The sequence below is a fragment of the Nerophis lumbriciformis genome, linkage group LG03 (assembly GCF_033978685.3).
Source record: "Nerophis lumbriciformis linkage group LG03, RoL_Nlum_v2.1, whole genome shotgun sequence".
NCBI lineage: Eukaryota > Metazoa > Chordata > Actinopteri > Syngnathiformes > Syngnathidae > Nerophis > Nerophis lumbriciformis.
Window position 1 is genome coordinate 31,121,935 of NC_084550.2, and position 10,957 is coordinate 31,132,891.

The 10,957-nt window shown below is 41.0% G+C and overlaps 1 long non-coding RNA gene across 1 annotated transcript; it reads right to left on the bottom strand.

Moving 5' to 3' along the window:
- Positions 1 to 5,767: 5,767 nt before the first annotated feature.
- On the bottom strand, positions 5,768 to 9,914 carry LOC133575905 (uncharacterized). The gene is made up of 3 exons (XR_009811534.1): positions 9,350 to 9,914; positions 8,012 to 8,106; positions 5,768 to 6,084 (listed from the first exon to the last, which is right to left on the bottom strand). It is a non-coding gene; the product is annotated as an uncharacterized lncRNA (long non-coding RNA).
- Between the last annotated feature and the right edge of the window lie 1,043 nt (positions 9,915 to 10,957).

Genomic DNA, 10,957 nt, shown 5'->3' on the forward strand with positions numbered 1-10,957 from the left:
GATCATATAGTTGATGCAGATGATTGTATAGTTGATGTAGATGATCATATAGTAGATGTAGATGATCATATAGTAGATGTAGATGATCATATAGTTGATGTAGATGATCATATAGTAGATGTAGATGATCATATAGTAGATGTAGATGATCATATAGTTGATGTAGATGATCATATAGTTGATGTAGATGATCATATAGTAGATGTAGATGATCATATAGTAGATGTAGATGATCATATAGTTGATGTAGATGATCATATAGTTGATGTAGATAATCATATAGTAGATGTAGATGATCATATAGTAGATGTAGATGATCATATAGTTGATGTAGATGATCATATAGTTGATGTAGATGATCATATAGTAGATGTAGATGATCATATTGTTGATGTAGATGATCATAAAGTTGATGTAGATGATCATATAGTTGATGTGGATGATCATATAGTTGATGTAGATGATCATATAGTTGATGCAGATGATTGTATAGTTGATGTAGATGATCATATAGTAGATGTAGATGATCATATAGTAGATGTAGATGATCATATAGTTGATGTAGATGATCATATAGTAGATGTAGATGATCATATAGTAGATGTAGATGATCATATAGTTGATGTAGATGATCATATAGTTGATGTAGATGATCATATAGTAGATGTAGATGATCATATAGTAGATGTAGATGATCATATAGTTGATGTAGATGATCATATAGTAGATGTAGATGATCATATAGTAGATGTAGATGATCATATAGTTGATGTAGATGATCATATAGTAGATGTAGATGATCATATAGTTGATGTAGATGATCATATAGTTGATGTAGATGATCATATAGTAGATGTAGATGATCATATAGTTGATGTAGATGATCATATAGTTGATGTAGATGATCATATAGTAGATGTAGATGATCATATAGTAGATGTAGATGATCATATAGTTGATGTAGATGATCATATAGTAGATGTAGATGATCATACAGTAGATGTAGATGATCATATAGTAGATGTAGATGATCATATAGTAGATATAGATGATCATAACGGCTGTTCAGATTGACTTTACAAAAGAGAAGTGTAGGATACTTCTCTTGTTCCCTTATTTGTATTTGACTTTATTAAATGTTAAGCTTTGTCAGTGTGCCATGTGTTACACCCAGTTTACCCTAGGGCAACAACGTTAATATATGTTTGATGAAACGTGATTATGTGCATGAGTGTATGTATGTATGTATATGTACTTGTATATGTACAGAATGTGTATATGTGTTTGTACAGTGAATGTATATATGTACAGTATGTGTATATGTATGTTTGTAGAGTGAATATATATGTACAGTATGTGTATATGTATGTTTGTACAGTGAATGTTTATGTACAGTATGTGTATATGTATGTTTGTACAGTGAATGTATATGTACAGTATGTGTATATGTATGTTTGTACAGTGAATGTATATGTACAGTATGTGTATATGTGTTTGTACAGTGAATGTATATGTACAGTATGTGTATGTATGTTTGTACAGTGAATGTATATGTACAGTATGTGTATATGTATGATTGTACAGTGAATGTATATGTACAGTATGTGTATATGTATGTTTGTACAGTGAATGTATATGTACAGTATGTGTATATGTATGATTGTACAGTGAATGTATATGTACAGTATGTGTATGTGTATGTTTGTACAGTGAATGTATATGTACAGTATGTGTATGTGTATGTTTGTACAGTGAATGTGCGTGTGGATGTACAAACTTTGAGTATGTAGGTATGTACTGTATTTGTGTATGTATGTGGGAGCGTAGGTACATATGTATGTATGTATGTATGTATGTATATATGTATGTATGTATGTATGTATGTATGTATGTATGTATGTATGTCTGTCTGAATAACTGTGTATGTGAGTTTATGTGTATTTGTACGTACATTATATTTGACTCCGAGTGTGTGTGGGAGCCAGAGTATGGCCCCAGCCACCCAGAGAGCCCAACCCACAAACAGCAGGTGTGGCGCCCAGGGAACCAGGGACCACCGGCCCCACGCAGCCAGGCCGGCCAACGACAGTAACCCCAGAGCCCGGCCCACCCTGCCGCTCGGAAGAGCCAGCAACAGGCCGCAGACAGACGCACCCGGCAGAGGACAAGGCACGGGAGATGCAGGGGACAGCCAGCCCTCAAGCCAGCAAGAGACCACACCCCACATGGGCAGGCCCAGAGACTTCCTGCAACCGGACGGGAAGACCGACCTTGCCCCTCCAGCAACCGGGCCCCCATGAGACCACCCCCACCCCCGGAGAGCACGGCGCGGCCCGCCCCAGGCCACCCCACCCAAGTCGGCCGCCGCAGGACCGCCCAGCACAGGGCCACGGGAACCGCCCACCCCATCCGCAGGGACCCCAACGATGGAGATGTTTTCTGCTTCTGTAGATGTTTGTGTTATAAATGTTCTACATAGTGTATTCTTCTTTCTGCAAACATTCCTCAGTCCATTTGTCATCCATGGCTGATTATTTTTTAATTTGCTTCTTACTAAGTTGTTTCAATGAACAGTGATTGTCATAAAGCATCTTCAAGCTATTAAAACAAATACCATATGCCTCATCTACTTCATTTTCACTGTAGACATTGTCCCAACTCCGTCTTCTCTGATCATTTTTGAAAGCTGTCATACTTTGTTCTGTACATATTCTTCGAAAAGTATTTTTGTCATCCATGTTCCTCTTCTTGTAGTTTCCGTCGTAGATGATGGAAACTGGCAGATGATCACTGATGTTGGGTATTAGCAGGCCACTTGTGCTATTATCATCACAATCATTAGTAGACATATTATCAAGAAGTGTCCTTAGATTCTGCTTGGCCTTGTGATTTTAGGATATGAACTCTGACTATACATTGTGTCTAGAAAGTCATCTATGAACTTTTGTGTGTTAGGGTTCAAGAGGTCAAAGTTAAAGTCTCCACATAAGAAGGTTATTTTTTGACTGATTTCAGTAGAAGTTTCCTTAATCAAGTTCTCAAAGGGCCCAATGTTTGACTTCGTTAATACCCCTACCTCTGATGTTAGTACCCCTAACTCTAACGTTAGTAACCCTAACCTTACCCCTACTATGAGTACCTCTACTCCTTATGTTAGTACCACTAACCCTAACCCTAACTCTAATGTTAGTAACCCTAACCCCTACCCCTAATGTCAGTACCCCTAACCCTAACCCTAATGTTAGTACCCCTAACCCTAACCCTAACCCATTTCCACTAAGCAGGTCAAGCGGAAGTCTTCTCTCTTTCACATTGTTCAAATCTCATGTGGACACTTGTTCTACCAAGTGGTGCAGTTCACTTCAGATGGTTGATGTCAAAAGTTGTGAAGGAGACAAAAAATCAAATCCATACTGAAGCATTTTTTGGCACCAAAACCAGGACTAAGGGGAGGAGCTCGCTAAATTGGAGGACAGGCACATGTCACATTTTTCACTCCAAATACTAGACATCCTCCAAAGTTCTTGACTTTCTATTAATGGCTGTTTGAAACACAGACCAGAGATTCGTGTTCCTTCCCAAGCGAACTGAACTGAACTGCTTGTTGAAGATTAGTTTTTCTAAGAATCTGCTGTCAGAAGTGCTACTGACAGTTTGGTTATGTTTGGGTGTTCCTGTGTTTAAATCACTTACTGTCCTGGTGCTCTTGTTTTGTCAGTGTTTCCTGTTTGGTCTCTGTGTTTTCCAGCACCTTTACTTTCTCTTCATGTCTTAATTCTATTGAGGGCGGCATGGCGTAGTGGGTAGAGCAACCGTGCCAGAAACCTGAGGGTTTCAGGTTCGCTCCCCGCCTCTTACCATCCAAAAATCGCTGCCGTTGTGTCCTTGGGCGGGACACTTCACCCTTTGCCCCCGGTGCCACTCACACCAGTGAATTGAATGATGAATGATAGGTGGTGGTCGGAGGGGCCGTTGGCGCAAATTGCAGCCACGCTTCCGTCAGTCTACCCCAGGGCAGCTGTGGCTATGAAAGTAGCTTACCACCACCAGGTGTGAATGATTGATGGGTTCTACATGTAAAGCGACTTTGGGTACTTAGAAAAGCGCTATATAAATCCCAGTTATTATTATTATTATTATTTAGTTCCACCTGGGTCCCTCCTTCAGTGTTGGATCATTCTTCTTTTGAGACCGTTGCTCCGTGTGCTGTTTTGGTTCCACACCTCTTTGTAAGCAATAAATTGTGTTTTACTTGCATTCCGCTTGCCGTTCTCTGCATCCTTGGAGTCACGCCAAAGCAACGCTCACCACCCCATGACAGAAATGATCCAACCAGTGAGTGACCCCGCAGAGATTTGGCAGAGAGGCTTAACAAGATTTTGGCAATAATGGCCAAATTGAAGATATGTTTTGCTTCTTTTCAAGCTTCCTTTCACCCATCCCTGTCGCCTGTTGGCCTCTTTGGGGACTTCTGGGATTTGTCCCTTGACAGCGGAAGCACATCTCTCACCTTGGTAGAGTTGGTAGAGTGGCCGTACCAGCAATCGGAGGGTTGCTGGTTACTGTGGTTCAATCCTCACCTTCTACCATCCTAGTCACGTCCGTTGTGTCCTTGGGCAGGACACTTCACCCCTTGCTCCTGATGGCTGCTGGTTAGCGCCTTGCATGGCAGCTCCCGCCATCAGTGTGTGAATGTGTGTGTGAATGGGTGAATGTGGAAATAGTGTCAAAGCACTTTGAGTACCTTGAAGGTAGAAAACTGCTATAGAAGTATAACCCATTTATTTATTTATCATTTCCCATTGAGGCCACCACAGACGTCGCTATCCTCTCCAGTGGGTCTGCAGACGCTGCCATCCTCTCCAGTGGGTCTGCATACGCTGCCATCCTCTCCTGTGGGTCTGCAGACACATTGCCATCCTCTCCAGTGGGTCTGCAGACGCTGCCATCCTCTCCAGTGGGTCTGCAGATGCTGCCATCCTCTCCAGTGGGTCTGCAGACGGCGCCACCCGCTCCTCGACTCTACACGCCAGAAGTTTCCAATGCTTCTCGAGTTTTTGATACCTACTTTAATGGCTTTTCCCAGTGCCATCCAGCCTGGTGTCGTGTGGTAGTTTGCACGTCTCGCAACTCCAACCCAAGTCTAGTTATTTTTATATAGTAGCTTTTGTTCTTTTTTCCACGCTGCTCATTTTGTTTTCTCTTTTTCGCAACGTCGCTTGTTCTCATCTCCCGTTTGGATAATTGTTGTGAGTCATTTTCCTGAAGTAAAATAATTGTTTTACTCACAGTCAGTCTGCATCCTTGGGTTCCTGTTTAAATTTGACATGAAACTGTTTGGTTGTGCTTGTTTTGGCTGATTTTACAAAAAAAAGGGCCTCTTCTGTACTTCTTGTCACACCCGCTAGTGTTTAAAATCAACCCCATGAGCTCAACTAGTCTTTTATGGAGCGATTAAGAAGCACAAGTCTTTACAAGACACTTTAATAACGTGGCTAAGAAGGAAATACTCTACATGCCTTTCCTCTTCAGCTTCTCAAAGTACCGTTTTAAAAAGTGTGAGACCTGGAGAGGCCCTTGGGCGGGCAGGCACTAGGACCTAACAGGAAACTTTCCCTGAGTCTTTGCAGTGTGAGCTCACAATCAGAACAAGTTTTCAACAAGTGCAGATCTCAGAGGACAAATGACAAAGAATGTGCTGGTCTCCTCTGCAGCAACCTGTGGACTCTGGAATATATTTCAATCCTTCTCCTGAGGAGCATCGAGGGACACCTTTGCAGAGGTACAACACTTCTTGACAACCGCCTAAAAGTGGACCATTGAACATGTGTTGCAACAGACTGAAAGAAATGAGATTTATTTGGCTTGATCCTTTTCAGGTGCTTCAGAAACGTTCTGATATTTATATCCACGAGTCCTGTCTCAGAATGTGTCTTTGAATGCAACCTGCCGTAGTCCTGAGACTCTCCTTCAGTCGGGTGTTGTCGATCAGGTCCACTAGGGACCCCTCCATCCCCTGCCAGACTGCTGAGGCGCATCGGCGGCCTCATCGGGTTACACTGAGCCGCTTCTCCTTCTCTTGCACTGGAGGTAACAAAAAAAAAATCAAAAAAATTCCTGGCGAGTTCCCGGGGTTTGTGTGGTATGTTGGCGTGGAAACAAGAAAGTAGCTGCGGGGCAATTTCCTCAAATTATGCCACAGAACTCATTTCAATTGCATTCTTGTCATAATAGCAGGCGATTATACCGGAGAAGACTTGCTACTATTTGGGTGTCTTCTTCAGGATCAACACTTTCCTGGAAATAGACTCTTGTTGGTTCATAGTTTGTATGTCGTCTTCCTCTGGCCACTAGAAGTGCTAACCATAGCAATGACAAATGTACTTCTCATGACATTTTAGTGCCATATGAGAAGGTGGAGTGATGCTCTCATCTTTTTGGTTGCATTGAAAGGAAAAGTTGTTAAAAATGTGGACAAAAAACAACCTGTGGGACCAAGACTAGTCCATCAAGCTTGTCTTAAACCTCAGAACTTGTCATGAAGCTCCTTGTGGTCTAGTAACTAGGCTTGTACAATTTACCTGTACTAGTATAGTATACATGTACTAATGAATCAAAATGTGTACTATACTCTGTTTGAAAAGTACCAGTTCGAATGTATTCATTTTATGGGCACGCGTCACGTGGTGACATTGCTGGTTTTAGGATCAGAGGAGCATGTTGGGCAGCGCACACACACAGAGTACTTACAAGCAGACACAGTGTGGAGACAGAAAAGGGAGAATGGACGCATTTTGGTGTAAAAAGTAAAGATAAAGGTGAAGTTATAACACTGAAGCACCCTCAGGAAGAGCTGCTTTAAGACATGGCTAGCTGGCTAGCAGCTATCACCAAATCACTAATCCTGGCCTCCATGGCGACAAATAAAGTAACTTTCTTACAAGTAGCATTATCACTGGAGGAGGAGGAATAGCTAAACATGCTTCACTACACAGCGTAGGAGGATACAATAGCTCACCACTGTCACAATGTAAACAAACGCCATGGGTGGATCTACACCTGAAATCCACTGTAATGATACCAAGTACAAGACTGTATCTAGTCGATACTACTACTATTTTTTAGCATCATATTAATTCATATTATGTTTATAAAGTCAGTAAATATGTCCCTGGACACATGAGGACTTTGAATATGACCAATGTATGATCCTGTAACTACTTGGTATCACATCCATACCTAAATGTGTGGTATCATCCAAAACTAATGTCAAGTATCAAAGAAGAGAAGAATAAGTGATTATTACATTTTAACAGAAGTGTAAATAGAACATGTTAAAAGAGAAAATAAGCAGATATTAACAGTAAATGAACAACTAGATTAATATTCAATTTTTTACAGTTTGTCCCTCATAATGTGTACAAAATAATAGGTGTATAAATGACACAATATGTTACTGCATACGTCAGCAGACTAATTAGGAGTCTTTGTTTGTTTACTTACTACTAAAAGACAAGTTGTTTAGTATGTTCAACATTTTATTTAAGGACTAAATGACAATAATAAACATATGTTTTATGTACACTAACATTTGTTGTTACAATAAAGACAATAATGACTTTTTTTTTGTGCTCCCCTTTATTTAGAAAAGTACCGAAATACATTTTGGTACCGTTACCAAAATATTGGTATTGGGACAACACTACTAGTAACTCAAAAGTTATTTAGTGAAGACAATATCACATGGTTCCTCAAAGAGGTTCTTATTTTGTTCTGTGAGTGATGTGGATCCAAAATGACCTCATAATGAAGTGCCAATATCAAGATGAAAAGAAGAAACGCTTGTTTCTTTGCCGTCACACCACTTGACATTAAGATGTTCCATGCATGATCTGGCAATTGGGTAATGGTCATGAACTCTGGTTAAAGGTCATGAACTGGTCAGTGACGACCCAGACTACTGAGGAGCTAGATGTTGAGAAGAAGAGCACACCTGCCCTAAAATATTTACCTGAACTTGACTTTGCTGCCCTGCAGTTAAACTGTTAGCTGAAATAAATCCTTGAGTCGCATCATTTCAGCGATTCTGAGCAAGCAAGTTGGTCTCTGAAACAAACATGTCAGTGTTAGTAAATGTGTGTAGACCAAAAGCCAAAACACACAAACACACATCTGCCATGTACAAACTACAAAAGCAGTGAAGTTGTCACGTTGTGTAAATGGTAAATAAAAAGAGAATACAACAAATCCTTTTCAACTTATATTCAATTGAATAGACTGCAAAGACAAGATATTTCATGTTCACACTGAGAAACTTTGGTATTGTTTGCATGTAACACATTTTTAATACTGTATTACATGGCCTTTCCTTTTAACAACACTCAGTAAAGGTTTGGGAACTGAGGAGACACATTTTTGAAGTGAAATTATTTCCCATTCTTGCTTGATGTACAGCTTAAGTTGTTCAACAGTCTCCCTTCTCGTATTTTAGCCTTCACACATTTTCAATGTCTGGACTACAGGCAGGCCAGTCTAGTACCCGCACTCTTTTACTATGAAGCCACGCTATTGTAACACCTGGCTTGGCATTGTCTTGCTGAAATAAGCAGGGGCGTCCATGATAACGTTGCTTGGATGGCAACATATGTTGCTCCAAAACCTGCATGTACATGTTAATGGTGCCTTCACAGATGTGTAAGTTACCCATGTCTTGGCCACTAATACACCCCCATACCATCACACATGCAGCCTTTTACACTTTGCGCCTATAACAATCCGGATGGTTCTTTTCCTCTTTGGTCCGGAGGACACAGCATCCACAGTTTCCAAAAACAATTTGAAATGTGGACTCGTCAGACCACAGAACACTTTTCCACTTTGTATCAGTCCATCTTAGATGAGCTCAGGCCCAGCGTAGCGTTTCTGGGTGTTGTTGATAAACGGTTTTTGCCTTGCATAGGAGAGTTTTAACTTGCACTTGCAGATGTAACGACCAACTGTAGTTACTGGCAGTGGGTTTCTGAAGTGTTCCTGAGCCCATGTGGTGATATCCTTTACACACTGATGCCGCTTGTTGATGCAGTACCGCCTGAGGGATGGAAGGTCACGGGCTTAGCTGCTTACGTGCAGTGATTTCTCCAGATTCTCTGAACCCTTTGATGATATTACGGAGCGTAGATGGTGAAATCCCTAAATTCCTTGCAATAGCTGCTTGAGAAAGGTTTTTCTTAAACTGTTCAACAATTTGCTCAGGCATTTGTTGACAAAGTGGTGACCCTCGCCCCATCCTTGTTTGTGAATGACTGAGCATTTCATGGAATCTACTTTTATACCCAATCATGGCACCCACCTGTTCCCAATTAGCCTGCACACCTGTGGGATGTTCCAAATAAGTGTTTGATGAGCATTCCTCAACTTTATCAGTATTTATTGCCACCTTTCCAAACTTCTTTGTCACGTGTTGCTGGCATCAAATTCCAGGACCTCACTGAAGATCTTGCTCTTGATTCCTTGAAAGGAAAGTGTGATATTTGTGGAGATGAGTATTTGGCCACAGAACAATAATACGTGACATGTCTGGAACACAACAATAGTTTTGCTCTTCATTGGGACTGAGCAAGTTTCAAAGTGGTGATGCAATCAAGTGTCATAACCAGTGTTGGGACTAACGCGTTACAAAGTAACGCGTTACTGTAACGCCGTTAGTTTCGGCGGTAACTAGTAATCGAACGCGTTATTTTTTTATATTAAGTAACTCAGTTACCGTTACTACATGATGCGTTACTGCGTTAGTTTACGTTATTTTTTATGTAGTATCGGCTAGAAACTGAGGATCTGATCGTGTTTTATGGCAGCGAAGCAGAGACGTGCTTCTGATTCTTCCTCTGCGCTCTCTGTGTGTGTGTGCGGGTGTGGGGAGGTGAGGGGAGGGGAGGGGAGGGGAGGGGGGTGCGCAATAATAACCGTTGGCCAACAAAAAAGTAACCACAGAACACTATACTACGGTATAGTGTTCTGTGGTTACTTTTTGGTTGGCCAAGCGGACGTGACGGCAGGCTGTCCTCACTCAGGTCCGCACGGACCTGGAGGGGCGTGCCTTAAGTCCGGCTGGAAATCGGGAGAAATTTGAGAGAATGGTTGTCCCGGGGAGAGGCAAGTATGAGATATTCTCCCTTCTTTTCTTTTGTCGAGCACAATTTAGTTAAATGTAAGTTGTGTCTTGGATCAAAGATCCCGTCTACTGCCCAAAACAACAATTCAAATCTGCCTGGTTAGGCTCTGTGTATGTCACGTGTGCCTTCCTTAGGTGAAGCCAGCTTTACAGCTATGTTGTTGATTGATTGATTGATTGAAACTTTTATTAGTATGTTGCACAGTACAGTACATATTCCGTACAATTGACCACTAAATGGTAACACCCCAGTAAGTTTTTCAACTTGCTTAAGTCGGGGTCCACTGATTCATGATACAGATATATACTATCAGATATACAGGTAAAAGCCAGTAAATTAGAATATTTTGAAAAACTTGATTTATTTCAGTAATTGCATTCAAAAGGTGTAACTTGTACATTATATTTATTCATTGCACACAGACTGATGCATTCAAATGTTTATTTCATTTAATTTTGATGATTTGAAGTGGCAACAAATGAAAATCCAAAATTCCGTGTGTCACAAAATTAGAATATTACTTAAGGCTAATACAAAAAAGGGATTTTTAGAAATGTTGGCCAACTGAAAAGTATGAAAATGAAAAATATGAGCATGTACAATACTCAATACTTGGTTGGAGCTCCTTTTGCCTCAATTACTGCGTTAATGCGGCGTGGCATGGAGTCGATGAGTTTCTGGCACTGCTCAGGTGTTATGAGAGCCCAGGTTGCTCTGATAGTGGCCTTCAACTCTTCTGCGTTTTTGGGTCTGGCATTCTGCATCTTCCTTTTCACAATACCCCA